The sequence below is a fragment of the Rutidosis leptorrhynchoides genome, chromosome 2 (genome assembly GCF_046630445.1).
Source record: "Rutidosis leptorrhynchoides isolate AG116_Rl617_1_P2 chromosome 2, CSIRO_AGI_Rlap_v1, whole genome shotgun sequence".
Classification (NCBI taxonomy): Eukaryota; Viridiplantae; Streptophyta; class Magnoliopsida; order Asterales; family Asteraceae; genus Rutidosis; species Rutidosis leptorrhynchoides.
In genome coordinates, this window is record NC_092334.1 from 9,505,353 (window position 1) to 9,521,701 (window position 16,349).

Genomic DNA, 16,349 nt, shown 5'->3' on the forward strand with positions numbered 1-16,349 from the left:
GATAAAAAGGATAGATATTCAAGGTATTTGATGTTTATTTTTAACTATTTTTCTGATCACCCCTATAAATTGTTAGTGAAGTTTAATTTTAAAGTATCTTTGTGGGTCAAACTCATAGACTATGTTGAATCAAATTATAAAAATCATATTGGTAGTCCTGAAGTCTACAAGAAAGACTATCTAAATCTAATTCTAATAGTGTTATTATTGAACAATGTAAAACAATCACATGGGCATGCACAATTTCACATCAAAATGAGAGTGGATCACATGAAAGACTGTTTTGACTTTGACCCAGTTGACATGCGCGCTTAATATCTCTTGAGTTAATTATTACGTGTAACGGTCGGCAAAGTTAGATTGATTTGCTAAGAATCACCAACACATCATCGTGTTTGTTTCTCTCATTTAGGTTCCACATTCAATACTATACAGTTAGACCACTCTCAACCATGACGCACTTCCTTCTCAGGACACACTGTCACATTAGCGCCACATCAGCTTTCTCTCTCCATTTATTTTTCACTTCTTCCTCATCACACACCATTACCAACAATGACATACTTTCTCCCCATCACATACCCACAAAATTAATTAATTAATTAATGTACAAGTTGTTAATGATATTGGTACAAGTAAATAAAGCACAAAAAGTAGGAGAGATAAAAAAAATACCCGTCCTCAAAACTGCATGGTGAAGAAAGAAAGGAGGGCGGGGTGGTTGAGGGAGCTTGAGGAAGAGTGAGGGCGAGGTGATTGCCAATGGAGTCCTCGAGGGCGGAGTTGAGGAAGCTTGAGGACGGATACCGTTGGGAATGGTCTTATAAATAAAAATTTATAAATAAAAATTAAGCTTATAATATTGAACTAGTGAAATGACCCGTGAAATCACGGGTTTGTTTAAAACAAACATTTTAATAAATACAACTAAATTGAACTTCCCACATATCTTCAACAGCAACATAACAAAGGCAACATTGATTGAAAAAAAACCAAAAAGAAAAATAAGGTGCAAACTTTAAAGGTTAAAACTTACTTGTTATTCGTCGTCAATCCTAAAAACCCGTGCTATTCCTATGTGAAAGGATAACACTTCTGCACATCCCAATAATCAACATCAAATATAACTAAAATGAGTAACGTATAGATAATTAGATAATAACAATTTAAAGCAGAAACTTACTCACATAATTACTTTTGTACCGTTAAGCGCAGTTCCCCTGTATCTTTTACATTAGTGCAACAAAGAGAAGATTGATTAAAAAGAAATTCAAAAGAAATATGAGGCTCAGAGTTATGTACAAAGTGAAGCAAGAAAACGCAATTCGCCATGGTTGCAACATTTATGGTGCCCTACTAAGATACGAACTCGTTATTTCTCAAACCTCAACTAAGCCATAAATTATTGATCATCATAACCTCTATTTTTTAAAAGTTGGGAAATGCAAGTAATATTGGCTAACATGTCGAAGTATGACAATCGTCACGACTGCAATTCATTAGAAAATCATATATAGCCTTGCAAGGAAACGATCCATTTTATGATATCGAGTATCAAACGCCAAGTTCTTCATCATCACATCAATCCCAAAAGGAAACCACCATCCTTCCATCATTCTTATATCAAGTAATGGATTTGATTATTCTAATCATGGGAACACATATTATCATGGCTGCAACTCATATGTTGCCATGCCAAGATATTGTAGTGACCCGAACTTTTCCATGTTTATATATATTAATTGAGATTGATATTTACATGATTAAATGTTTCCAACATGTTAAGCAATCAAACTTGTTAAGACTTGATTAATTGAAATATGTTTCATATAGACAATTGACCACCCAAGTTGACCGGAGATTCACGAACGTTAAAACTTGTAAAAACGACATGACGATATATATATGGATATACATATGGTTAACATGAGATTATGATAAGTAAGTATCTCCATAAGTATATTAACAATGAGTTATATACATATAAACAAGACTACTAACTTAAGGATTTCGAAACGAGACATATATGTAACGATTATCGTTGTAACGACATTTAAATGTATATATATCATATTAAGATATATTAATATATCATAATATCATGATAATATAATAATTTAACATCTCATTAGATATAATAAACAATGGGTTAACAACATTAATTGAGATCGTTAACTTAAAGGTTTCAAAACAACACTTACATGTAACGACTAACGATGACTTAACGACTCAGTTAAAATGTATATACATGTAGTGTATTTAGATGTATTAAAATACTTTTGGAAGACTTCAAGACATATATCAAAACACTCATACTTAACGAAAATGGTTACAGTTACTTTCCCATTCTTTTCTTTCATCAAGAATTTTAGTCGTATTCTTACCCGTATTATACACAGCTTCAAAACGTACTTACTATGGATATATACCAATAGGAACTAGCATGGGATTCTACTCTTGATTATGTCATGTATGACTAATCAATTTTAACTTCTACCATGAGCTAGTCAACTAACTAGAACTCCTTTTAACCCCACTCACCACTCACCAATTACCACTCATCATTCACTCCATTTCACTTCCAATTCTCTTTCTAATTCTCTCTCAACACACCCACACTATTATGAACGTATTTTTCCAGTAGTTAATCATCATCTTCATCAAAAATCACTTCAAGAATCAAGCTATAATCATCATAGGAAGAACACTTCAAGAACACTTCAAAAATCCCTTCAAGTTTACTAATTTACTTCCAAGCTTTCTAATCCATTCCAAGTAATCATCTAAGATCAAGAAACCTTTGTTATATATAGTAGGTTATCTTTCTTATTCAAGGTAATATTCATATTCAAACTTTGATTCAATTTCTATAACTATAAACTATCTTAATTCGAGTAAAAATCTTACTTGAACTTGTTTTTGTGTCATGATCCTACTTCAAGAACTTTCAAGCCATCCAAGATCCTTTGAAGCTAGATCATTTCTTGTCACTTCCAGTAGGTTTACCTACTAAACTTGAGGTAGTAATGATGTTCATAACATCATTCGATTCATATATATAAAACTATCTTATTCGAAGGTTTAAACTCGTAATCACTAGAACATAGTTTAGTTAATTCTAAACTTGTTCGCAAACAAAAGTTAATCCTTCTAACTTGACTTTTAATGTTCTATATCTATATGATATGCTAACTTAATGATTTAAAACCTGGAAACACGAAAAACACCGTAAAACCGGATTTACGCCGTCGTAGTAACACCGCGGGCTGTTTTGGGTTAGTTAATTAAAAACTATGATAAACTTTGATTTAAAAGTTGTTATTCTGAGAAAATGATTTTTATTATGAACATGAAACTATATCCAAAAATTATGGTTAAACTCAAAGTGGAAGTATGTTTTCTAAAATGGTCATCTAGACGTCGTTCTTTCGACTGAAATGACTACCTTTACAAAAACGACTTGTAACTTATTTTTCCGACTATAAAGCTATACTTTTTCTATTTAGATTCATAAAATAAAGTTCAATATGAAACCATATCAATTTGATTCACTCAAAACGGATTTAAAATGAAGAAGTTATGGGTAAAACAAGATTGGATAATTTTTCTCATTTTAGCTACGTGAAAATTGGTAACAAATCTATTCCAACCATAACTTAATCAACTTGTATTGTATATTATGTAATCTTGAGATACCATAGACACGTATACAATGTTTCGACCTATCATGTCGACACATCTATATATATTTCGGAACAACCATAGACACTCTATATGTGAATGTTGGAGTTAGCTATACAGGGTTGAGGTTGATTCCAAAATATGTATAGTTTGAGTTGTGATCAATACTGAGATACGTATACACTGGGTCGTGGATTGATTCAAGATAATATTTATCAATTTATTTCTGTATATCTAACTGTGGACAACTAGTTGTAGGTTACTAACGAGGACAGCTGACTTAATAAACTTAAAACATCAAAATATATTAAAAGTGTTGTAAATATATTTTGAACATACTTTGATATATATGTTTATATTGTTATAGGTTCGTGAATCAACCAGTGGCCAAGTCTTACTTCCAGACGAAGTAAAAATCTGTGAAAGTGAGTTATAGTCCCACTTTTAAAAATCTAATATTTTTGGGATGAGAATACATGCAGGTTTTATAAATGATTTACAAAATAGACACAAGTACGTGAAACTACATTCTATGGTTGAATTATCAAAATCGAATATGCCCCTTTTTATTAAGTCTGGTAATCTAAGAATTAGGAAACAGACACCCTAATTGACGCGAATCCTAAAGATAGATCTATTGGGCCTAACAAACCCCATCCAAAGTACCGGATGCTTTAGTACTTCGAAATTTATATCATATCCGAAGGGTGTCCCGGAATGATGGGGATATTCTTATATATGCATCTTGTTAATGTCGGTTACCAGGTGTTCACCATATGAATGATTTTTATCTCTATGTATGGGATGTGTATTGAAATATGAAATCTTGTGGTCTATTGTTACGATTTGATATATATAGGTTAAACCTATAACTCACCAACATTTTTGTTGACGTTTAAAGCATGTTTATTCTCAGGTGAATATTAAGAGCTTCCGATGTTGCATACTAAAATAAGGACAAGATTTGGAGTCCATGTTTGTATGATATTGTGTAAAAACTGCATTCAAGAAACTGATTTCGATGTAACATATTTGTATTGTAAACCATTATGTAATGGTCGTGTGTAAACAGGATATTTTAGATTATCATTATTTGATAATCTACATAAAGCTTTTTAAACCTTTATTTATGAAATAAAGGTTATGGTTTTTTTTAAAAATGAATGCAGTCTTTGAAAAACGTCTCATATAGAGGTCAAAACCTCGCAACGAAATCAATTAATATGGAACGTTTTTAATCAATAAGAACGGGACATTTCAGTTGGTATCCGAGCATTGGTCTTAGAGAACCAGAATTTTGCATTAGTGTGTCTTATCTAGTTTGTTAGGATGCATTAGTGAGTCTGGACTTCGACCGTGTTTACTTGAAAAATGATTGCTTAACAAATTTTGTTGGAAACTATATATTTTTAACATGTGAATATTATGTGATATATTAATCTCTTAACGCGTTTGATATTATGTGGTAGATGTCTATCTCTAGAACAAGTCTCATTGACTCACCTAATAATAATGAAGAGTCAAATGTAAATTGGAATGATTCGTGGACTGATTCACAAGTTCCCGAAGAGGAACCGGAAGAAGAGTCGGAACCGGAAGAAGAGTCGGAACCGGAAGAAGAATCGGAACCGGATGAAGAAATAGAACCGGTGGGGGAAATAATAAAACGGTTAAGTAAAAGAAAATCCTCAACCAACCGACCAAGGTTAATTATGGTCAATGGTGTTTCCGCCAAGGAAGCAAAATATTGGGAGGATTACCAATTCTCCGATTAATCGGATTCCGACGAGAATTCCGATGATGTTATAGAAATTACCCCAACTGAATTTAAAAAGGCAAAAGAAAATAATAAGGGAAAGGACATAAAAATAGAGAAATCTAATTCCAACCCCGATGAACTTTATATGTATCGTCAACCCCCGAAGTCCTTAAGTTGTAACAATGACCCTGGAACCTCTAAACCACCAGGTTTTTCTAAACCAATGTGGATAACGACGGCTCGTATTAGGGGAACATCATATATCCCTAGAAACTTGGCAAAACGAACCAAAACCGAAGAAGAAGAAACAAGCGAGTCGGAATAAGATAGTTGTATTCGTGTGGTGTAATATAAGTAATATAGTGTGCTTATGCTTTATGATATATATAAAAATTGCTTGTATTAATAAGTATTTTTTTTTATGAATCTAACTCTTGTCTATTTTACAGTATAAAAACACAAAATGGATAGACAACCCAATATTTTAAGAGACCTACCCGGAGACATGATTGATGAAATCTTGTCTAGAGTCGGTCAGAATTCTTCGGCACAACTATTTAAGGCGAGATCAGTTTGTAAGACATTCGAAGAACGTTCCAAGAATGCCTTGGTTTATAAAAGGCTTTCGTTCGAAAGATGGGGGATATCACATTGGGAAATCCATAAGTTACGATGTGTTTACTTTGACGCATATATTGCGGGGAACCCAAATGCTATTTTACGCAATGGGTTAAGAAATTATTTTGACTCAATATATCCGAATATTGGACTTCGTGATTTAGAAAAAGTGGCTAACATGCAACATAAAGAAGCATGTTATGCTTACGGATTAGTAATGTTCGCTTCTCACCAAAGTGAGAACAAGAACATCGGGCTACAACTATTAAACAAAACGTTCCCATAAGTGACGGAGTCGGTAATTGAGGTAAGAAATGAGGTTTTTAGATTGTTACGGGACTGTTGGACATTACGTAACCCTCGTCCCTTTGACGACGTTACAACACGCTGTGTTATCAACGGCCATAACGGTTATGTTCCACAAGACCAAGGATGGGAAGTAATCCTAGTAAAACCAGAATGCATGACTTGTTTCTGGACGTATGAATTGTGTACTAGCTAGAATTATCTTCACAACCATCTTGTATCAAATTTATTGTGTGCTATATTTCATGCTATATGTAAAATAAGCGGTATTGTAAGTTTGTAAAATATTGTGTAAAAGTTTGAACGCGAAATATTATTATAATCAGTTTTTCATATAGAATTGTAGTAGTTAAATTGTATATTAGCTACTAAGTATGAACTTAACGGGTAGGTACTACCCGAATTTAAACTTATAAAACGCTAATATGAAGAAAAAGCTTTTATAAATGAGTTCATATTATGCTACGAAATACTATTAACTACTCTTAATATTCTGTATGATTAACTTGTTCCATTTGACTATTTTGAAGGAAATGGCACCGACTACTCGACACACCGTGAATATGAATGAAGAGGAATTCCGTACTTTTCTAGCTTCAAACATAGCCGCAGTACAGGCTGCGCTACATACCAACAATAACCTTGGATCTAGCAGTACAGGAAATCGTGTAGGATGCACCTACAAAGAATTCACTGCCTGCAAACCTTTGGAATTTGATGGAACCGAAGGACCGATCGGATTGAAACGGTGGACCGAGAAGGTCGAATCGGTGTTTGCCATAAGTAAGTGTACTGAAGAGGACAAAGTGAAGTACGCTACGCATACCTTCACAGGTTCTGCGTTAACATGGTGGAATACCTATCTAGAGCAAGTGGGACAAGACGATGCGTACGCACTACCGTGGTCAGTATTCAAGCACTTGATGAACGAGAAGTACTGTCCCAGAACCGAGGTCAATAAGCTCAAGACAGAACTTAGAGGGTTACGAACCTAAGGATTTGATATTACCACGTACGAAAGACGATTCACAGAATTGTGCCTATTGTGTCCAGGAGCGTTGGAAGATGAGGAAGAGAAGATCGACGCGTTTGTGAAAGGATTACCGGAAAGAATCCAAGAAGATATAAGTTCACACGAGCCCTCCTCCATACAACAGGCATGTAGAATGGCTCACAAACTAGTGAACCAGATTGAGGAAAAAATTAAAGAACAGACGGCTGAAGAGGCCAATGTGAAGCAAGTCAAAAGAAAGTGGGAGGAAAACAGTGATAAGAATCACCAATACAACAACAACAGCAATTACAACAATAATCGCAACAATTATCCCAACAATCGCAACATCAATCGCAACTACAACAAACGGCCCAACAACAACAACAACAACAACAACAACAACAACAGCAACTACAACAATCATCTCAACAACAATAATAACCGCAACAACAACAACAATCAGAAGCAGCTATGCCAAAGGTGTAAAAAGTATCACTCGGGGTTCTGCACCAAATTTTGCAACAAGTGTAAAAGAAATGGTCATAGCGCGGCGAAGTGTGAGGTCTACGGACCAGGGGTTAATAGAACGAAAGGAACAAATGGTGTCGGAACGAGTAATGGCAGAGCAAGTAGTGTCGGAGCAAGTTATGCCAATGTAGTTTGTTATAAATGTGGAAAACCGGGCCACATTATTAGAAATTGCCCGAACCAGGAGAACACGAATGGACAAGGCCGCAGAAGAGTTTTCAATATTAATGCGGCAGAGGCACAGGAAGACCCGGAGCTTGTTACGGGTACGTTTCTTATTGACAATAAATCTGCTTACGTTTTATTTGATTCGGGTGCGGATAGAAGCTATATGAGTAGAGATTTTTGTGCTAAATTAAGTTATCCATTGACGCCTTTGGATAGTAAATTTTTACTCGAATTAGCAAATGGTAAATTAATTTCAGCAGATAATATATGTCGGAATCGAGAAATTAAACTGGTTAGCGAAACATTTAAGATTGACTTGATACCAGTAGAGTTAGGGAGTTTTGATGTGATAATCGGTATGGACTGGTTGAAAGAAGTGAAAGCAGAGATCGTTTGTTACAAAAATGCAATTCGCATTATACGAGAAAAAGGAAAACCCTTAATGGTGTACGGAGAAAAGGGCAACACGAAGCTACATCTTATTAGTAATTTGAAGGCACAAAAACTAATAAGAAAAGGTTGCTATGCTGTTCTAGCACACGTCGAGAAAGTACAAACTGAAGAAAAGAGCATCAATGATGTTCCCGTCGCAAAAGAATTTCCCGATGTATTTACGAAAGAATTACCGGGATTACCCCCACATCGATCCGTTGAATTTCAAATAGATCTTGTACCAGGAGCTGCAATAATAGCTCGTGCTCCTTACAGACTCGCACCCAGCGAGATGAAAGAACTGCAAAGCCAATTACAAGAACTTTTAGAGCATGGTTTCATTCGACCAAGCACATCACCGTGGGGAGCTCCTGTTTTGTTCGTCAAGAAGAAAGATGGTACATTCAGGTTGTGTATCGACTATCGAGAGTTGAACAAACTTACCATCAAGAACCGCTACCCACTACCGAGAATCGACGACTTATTTGATCAACTACAAGGCTCGTCTGTTTATTCAAAGATTGACTTACATTCCGGGTATCATCAAATGTGGGTGAAAGAAGATGATATTCCAAAGACTGCTTTCAGAACACGTTACGGTCATTACGAGTTTATGGTCATGCCATTTGGTTTAACTAATGCACCAGCTGTGTTCATGGACCTTATGAACCGAGTGTGTGGACCATACCTTGATAAGTTTGTCATTGTTTTCATTGATGACATACTTATTTACTCAAAGAATGACCAAGAACACGGTGAACATTTGAGAAAGGTGTTAGAAGTATTGAGGAAGGAAGAATTGTACGCTAAGTTTTCAAAGTGTACATTTTGGTTGGAAGAAGTTCAATTCCTCGGTCACATAGTGAACAAAGAAGGTATTAAGGTGGATCCGGCAAAGATAGAAACTGTTGAAAAGTGGGAAACCCCGAAAACTCCGAAACACATACGCCAGTTTTTAGGACTAGCTGGTTACTACAGAAGGTTCATCCAAGACTTTTCCAGAATAGTAAAACCCTTGACTGCATTAACGCATAAAGGGAAGAAATTTGAATGGAATGATGAACAAGAGAAAGCGTTTCGGTTATTGAAGAAAAAGCTAACTACGGCACCTATATTGTCATTGCCTGAAGGGAATGATGATTTTGTGATTTATTGTGACGCATCAAAGTAAGGTCTCGGTTGTGTATTAATGCAACGAACGAAGGTGATTGCTTATGCGTCTAGACGATTGAAGATTCACGAGCAAAATTATACGACGCATGATTTGGAATTAGGCGCGGTTGTTTTTGCATTAAAGACTTGGAGGCACTACTTATATGGGGTCAAAAGTATTATATATACCGACCACAAAAGTCTTCAACACATATTTAATCAGAAACAACTGAATATGAGGCAGCGTAGGTGGATTGAATTGTTGAATGATTACGACTTTGAGATTCGTTACCACCCGGAGAAGGCAAATGTGGTAGCCGATGCCTTGAGCAGGAAGGACAGAGAACCCATTCGAGTAAAATCTATGAATATAATGATTCATAATAACCTTACTACTCAAATAAAGGAGGCGCAACAAGGAGTGTTAAAAGAAGGAAATTTAAAGGATGAAATACCCAAAGGATCGGAGCAGCATCTTAATATTCGGGAAGACGGAACCCGGTATAGGGCTGAAAGGATTTGGGTACCAAAATTTGGAGATATGAGAGAAATGGTACTTAGAGAAGCTCATAAAACCAGATACTCAATACATACTGGAACGGGGAAGATGTACAAGGATCTCAAGAAACATTTTTGGTGGCCGGGTATGAAAGCCGATGTTGCTAAATATGTAGGAGAATGTTTGACGTGTTCTAAGGTCAAAGCTGAGCATCAGAAACCATCAGGTCTACTTCAACAACCCGAAATCCCAGAATGGAAATGGGAAAACATTACCATGGATTTCATCACTAAATTGCCAAGGACTGCAAGTGGTTTTGATACTATTTGGGTAATAGTTGATCGTCTCACCAAATCAGCACACTTCCTGCCAATAAGAGAAGATGACAAGATGGAGAAGTTAGCACGACTGTATTTGAAGGAAGTCGTCTACAGACATGGAATACCAATCTCTATTATCTCTGATAGGGATGGCAGATTTATTTCAAGATTCTGGCAGACATTACAGCAAGCATTAGGAACTCGTCTAGACATGAGTACTGCCTATCATCCACAAACTGATGGTCAGAGCGAAAGGACGATACAAACGCTTGAAGACATGCTACGAGCACGTGTTATTGATTTCGGAAACAGTTGGGATCGACATCTACCGTTAGCAGAATTTTCCTACAACAACAGCTACCATTCAAGCATTGAGATGGCGCCGTTTGAAGCACTTTATGGTAAAAAGTGCAGGTCTCCGATTTGTTGGAGTGAAGTGGGGGATAGACAGATTACGGGTCCGGAGATTATACAAGAAACTACCGAGAAGATCATCCAAATTCAACAACGGTTGAAAATCGCCCAAAGTCGACAAAAGAGCTACGCTGACATTAAAATAAAAGATATAGAATTTGAAATTGGAGAGATGGTCATGCTTAAAGTTGCACCTTGGAAAGGCGTTGTTCGATTTGGTAAACGAGGGAAATTAAATCCAAGGTATATTGGACCATTCAAGATTATTGATCATGTCGGACCAGTAGCTTACCGACTTGAGTTACCTCAACAACTCGCGGCTGTACATAACACTTTCCACGTCTCGAATTTGAAGAAATATTTTGCTAAAGAAGATCTCACTATTCCGTTTGATGAAATCTAAATCAACGAAAAACTCCAATTCATCGAAGTACCCGTCGAAATAATGGATCGTGAGGTTAAAAGACTTAAGCAAAACAAGATACCAATTGTTAAGGTTCGATGGAATGCTCGTAGAGGACCCGAGTTCACCTGAGAGCGTGAAGATCAGATGAAGAAGAAATACCCGCATCTATTTCCAGAAGATTCGTCAACACCTTCAACAGCTTAAAATTTCGGGACGAAATTTATTTAACGGGTAGGTACTGTAGTGACCCGAACTTTTCCATGTTTATATATATTAATTGAGATTGATATTTACATGATTAAATGTTTCCAACATGTTAAACAATCAAACTTGTTAAGACTTGATTAATTGAAATATGTTTCATATAGACAATTGACCACCCAAGTTGACCGGCGATTCACGAACGTTAAAACTTGTAAAAACGACATGACTATATATATATGGATATACATATGGTTAACATGAGATTATGATAAGTAAGTATCTCCATAAGTATATTAACAATGAGTTATATACATATAAACAAGACTACTAACTTAAGGATTTCGAAACGAGACATATATGTAACGATTATCGTTGTAACGACATTTAAATGTATATATATCATATTAAGATATATTAATATATCATAATATCATGATAATATAATAATTTAACATCTCATTAGATATAATAAACAATGGGTTAACAACATTAATTGAGATCGTTAACTTAAAGGTTTCAAAACAACACTTACATGTAACGACTAACGATGACTTAACGACTCAGTTAAAATGTATATACATGTATTGTATTTAGATGTATTAAAATACTTTTGGAAGACTTCAAGACATATATCAAAACACTCATACTTAACAAAAATGGTTACAGTTACTTTCCCATTCTTTTCTTTCATCAAGAATTCTAGTCGTATTCTTACCCGTATTATACACAGCTTCAAAACGTACTTACTATGGGTATATACCAATAGAAACTAGCATGGGATTCCACTCTTGATTATGTCATGTATGACTAATCAATTTTAACTTCTACCATGAGCTAGTCAACTAACTAGAACTCCTTTTAACCCCACTCACCACTCACCAATTACCACTCATCATTCACTCCATTTCACTTCCAATTCTCTTTCTAATTCTCTCTCAACACACCCACACTATTATGAACGTATTTTTCCAGTAGTTAATCATCATCTTCATCAAAAATCTAGTTAATCATCATCTTCATCAAAAATCACTTCAAGAATCAAGCTATAATCATCATAGGAAGAACACTTCAAGAACACTTCAAAAATCCCTTCAAGTTTACTAATTTACTTCCAAGCTTTCTAATCCATTCCAAGTAATCATCTAAGATCAAGAAACCTTTTTTATATATAGTAGGTTATCTTTCTTATTCAAGGTAATATTCATATTCAAACTTTGATTCAATTTCTATAACTATAAACTATCTTAATTCGAGTAAAAATCTTACTTGAACTTGTTTTTGTGTCATGATCCTACTTCAAGAACTTTCAAGCCATCCAAGATCCTTTGAAGCTAGATCATTTCTTGTCACTTCCAGTAGGTTTACCTACTAAACTTGAGGTAGTAATGATGTTCATAACATCATTCGATTCATATATATAAAACTATCTTATTCGAAGGTTTAAACTCGTAATCACTAGAACATAGTTTAGTTAATTCTAAACTTGTTCGCAAACAAAAGTTAATCCTTCTAACTTGACTTTTAAAATTAACTAAACACATGTTCTATATCTATATGATATGCTAAATTAATGATTTAAAACCTGGAAACACGAAAAACACCGTAAAACCGGATTTACGCCGTCGTAGTAACACCGCGGGCTGTTTTGGGTTAGTTAATTAAAAACTATGATAAAATTTGATTTAAAAGTTGTTATTCTGAGAAAATGATTTTTATTATGAACATGAAACTATATCCAAAAATTATGGTTAAACTCAAAGTGGAAGTATGTTTTCTAAAATGGTCATCTACACGTCGTTCTTTCGACTAAAATGACTACCTTTACAAAAACGACTTGTAACTTATTTTTCCGACTATAAACCTATACTTTTTCTGTTTAGATTCATAAAATAGAGTTCAATATGAAACCATAGCAATTTGATTCACTCAAAACGGATTTAAAATGAAGAAGTTATGGGTAAAACAAGATTGGATAATTTTTCTCATTTTAGCTACGTGAAAATTGGTAACAAATCTATTCCAACCATAACTTAATCAACTTGTATTGTATATTATGTAATCTTGAGATACCATAGACACGTATACAATGTTTCGACCTATCATGTCGACACATCTATATATATTTCGGAACAACCATAGACACTCTATATGTGAATGTTGGAGTTAGCTATATAGGGTTGAGGTTGATTCCAAAATATGTATAGTTTGAGTTGTGATCAATACTGAGATACGTATACACTGGGTCGTGGATTGATTCAAGATAATATTTATCGATTTATTTCTGTATATCTAACTGTGGACAACTAGTTGTAGGTTACTAACGAGGACAGCTGACTTAATAAACTTAAAACATCAAAATATATTAAAAGTGTTGTAAATATATTTTGAACATACTTTGATATATATGTATATATTGTTATAGGTTCGTGAATCAACCAGTGGCCAAGTCTTACTTCCCGATGAAGTAAAAATATGTGAAAGTGAGTTATAGTCCCACTTTTAAAAATCTAATATTTTTGGGATGAGAATACATGCAGGTTTTATAAATGATTTACAAAATAGACACAAGTACGTGAAACTACATTCTTTGGTTGAATTATCAAAATCGAATATGCCCCTTTTTATTAAGTCTGGTAATCTAAGAATTAGGGAACAGACACCCTAATTGACGCGAATCCTAAAGATAGATCTATTGGGCCTAACAAACCCCATCCAAAGTACCGGATGCTTTAGTACTTCGAAATTTATATCATATCCGAAGGGTGTCCCGGAATGATGGAGATATTCTTATATATGCATCTTGTTAATGTCGGTTACCAGGTGTTCACCATATGAATGATTTTTATCTCTATGTATGGAATGTGTATTGAAATATGAAATCTTGTGGTCTATTGTTACGATTTGATATATATAGGTTAAACCTATAACTCACCAACATTTTTGTTGACGTTTAAAGCATGTTTATTCTCAGGTGAATATTAAGAGCTTCCGCTGTTGCATACTAAAATAAGGACAAGATTTGGAGTCCATGTTTGTATGATATTGTGTAAAAACTGCATTCAAGAAACTGATTTCGATGTAACATATTTGTATTGTAAACCATTATGTAATGGTCGTGTGTAAACAGGATATTTTAGATTATCATTATTTGATAATCTACGTAAAGCTTTTTAAACCTTTATTTATGAAATAAAGGTTATGGTTTGTTTTAAAAATGAATGCAGTCTTTGAAAAACGTCTCATATAGAGGTCAAAACCTCGCAACGAAATCAATTAATATGGAACGTTTTTAATCAATAAGAACGGAACATTTCAGATATGACCTGTTTTTATCCCATTGTAAGGCTCAAGTGATAATCACAGCGTCACATTAGTTATATCACAATTCAGAATTCCTCACAACGTATAATCGGAGCAAAAGTATATTTTCAATTTAAATGAAAGCAAAGCAGTAGGGATAACCATGACTGCAACACATATGCCCTACCAATATATGACATATAGTATTTTAACATCACATATATGTTATACACCTTATTAAAAACACCATTGGACCTTAAATATTATGAGCTTTTTGTTGATATATAGGGATATATATGTATATTCAATATGTTATACACCTTATTAAAAATATTATGAGCTTTTTGTTGATATATAGGGATATATATGTTAAATATTATGAGCTTTTTAACATCACATATATGTTATACACCTTATTAAAAACACCATTGGACTTCATTTTTATTGTTATCAATCATATTTCATATTCAACATTAAAGGAACACATGTACCATTCAATATGTATTTCAGGATCTCTCTGAAACACTTTTTTTTGCAGATCAGGAAACAAAAAAGCATATTAAACACATACAAATAAGACATCCCTGGTACATTACCAAATTATATAAATATACAACTAACAGAAGATGTTATGTATGTATGTAAAAATCTTAAAAACCAGGAACATAAACACTTAAGTTCACCAACGTCGATGGCAAAATTGAATATAAAAAAAAATCAACTAAGCAACAACAAAATAAACACATTGGCAAAAAAAAAATATACCTATTAGCATAAAAAGTAATACCGTCTAGCGTTTACGACGATGACTGATGATGATTTCAGGCCAATTGCCAAAAACTCTAATTAACCAACAACAAAATAAAGACATGGCGGCACATCAATGACAACAATTTCATTATTAAATCACGGATTTGTGTAAACGAATGACTAAGTTTAAAGCACAAACAGTAGATGTTTTCCCTACTTGTATCAGATCATCATTGTATAGGTCCATTATTCTAAAAAGTAAATTTCATCAACAATACTCATAGTCTATCATTATTATTGTAAGCTATTTTCTAATTGCAACAAAAAGTGACACACCCTAGGTCAGTTTACCAATTTCTATAGATGGGGCAGTTTACCAATGTACAAAGCTACTGCCAAACTATATCAAATATTTGCATACTATATAGGTCAAACTAACCTTACTAAGACTACAATTTAATGACATTTGAACAACTAAAAAAAACATAATGTTAACTTACTTAACATTTGTTACTGAGTACTCTCTAGTATATTAGTAATCGAATCCAATTTCAAGTGCAAGTCTCAATAGAGGAGTAAGTAGCAATAGACCTGCTGACATGAAATTAGAAGATGGTAAAAAGATTCAAACAAATATATTATGTGAATATAAGAATTAAAAATTATATAATGTCATTTCTTATATTTATAATAAATCCATTGAAGAGGGACAAAGGTGATATAGAAGAAAACATATATGCAAGTCTTTGGGTCTTCTCTTCGGATCATTCTATCTCTTCCCATCTTGAAACCCCACCATAACTTAATGACCAAAACCA

The 16,349-nt window shown here is 34.1% G+C and overlaps 1 long non-coding RNA gene across 1 annotated transcript; it reads right to left on the bottom strand.

Annotated features, from left to right (window-relative positions):
* Positions 1–700: 700 nt before the first annotated feature.
* Positions 701–1,599, bottom strand: LOC139890534 (uncharacterized). Its single transcript, XR_011773357.1, has 3 exons — positions 1,188–1,599; positions 1,037–1,095; positions 701–820 (listed from the first exon to the last, which is right to left on the bottom strand). It is a non-coding gene; the product is annotated as an uncharacterized lncRNA (long non-coding RNA).
* Between the last annotated feature and the right edge of the window lie 14,750 nt (positions 1,600–16,349).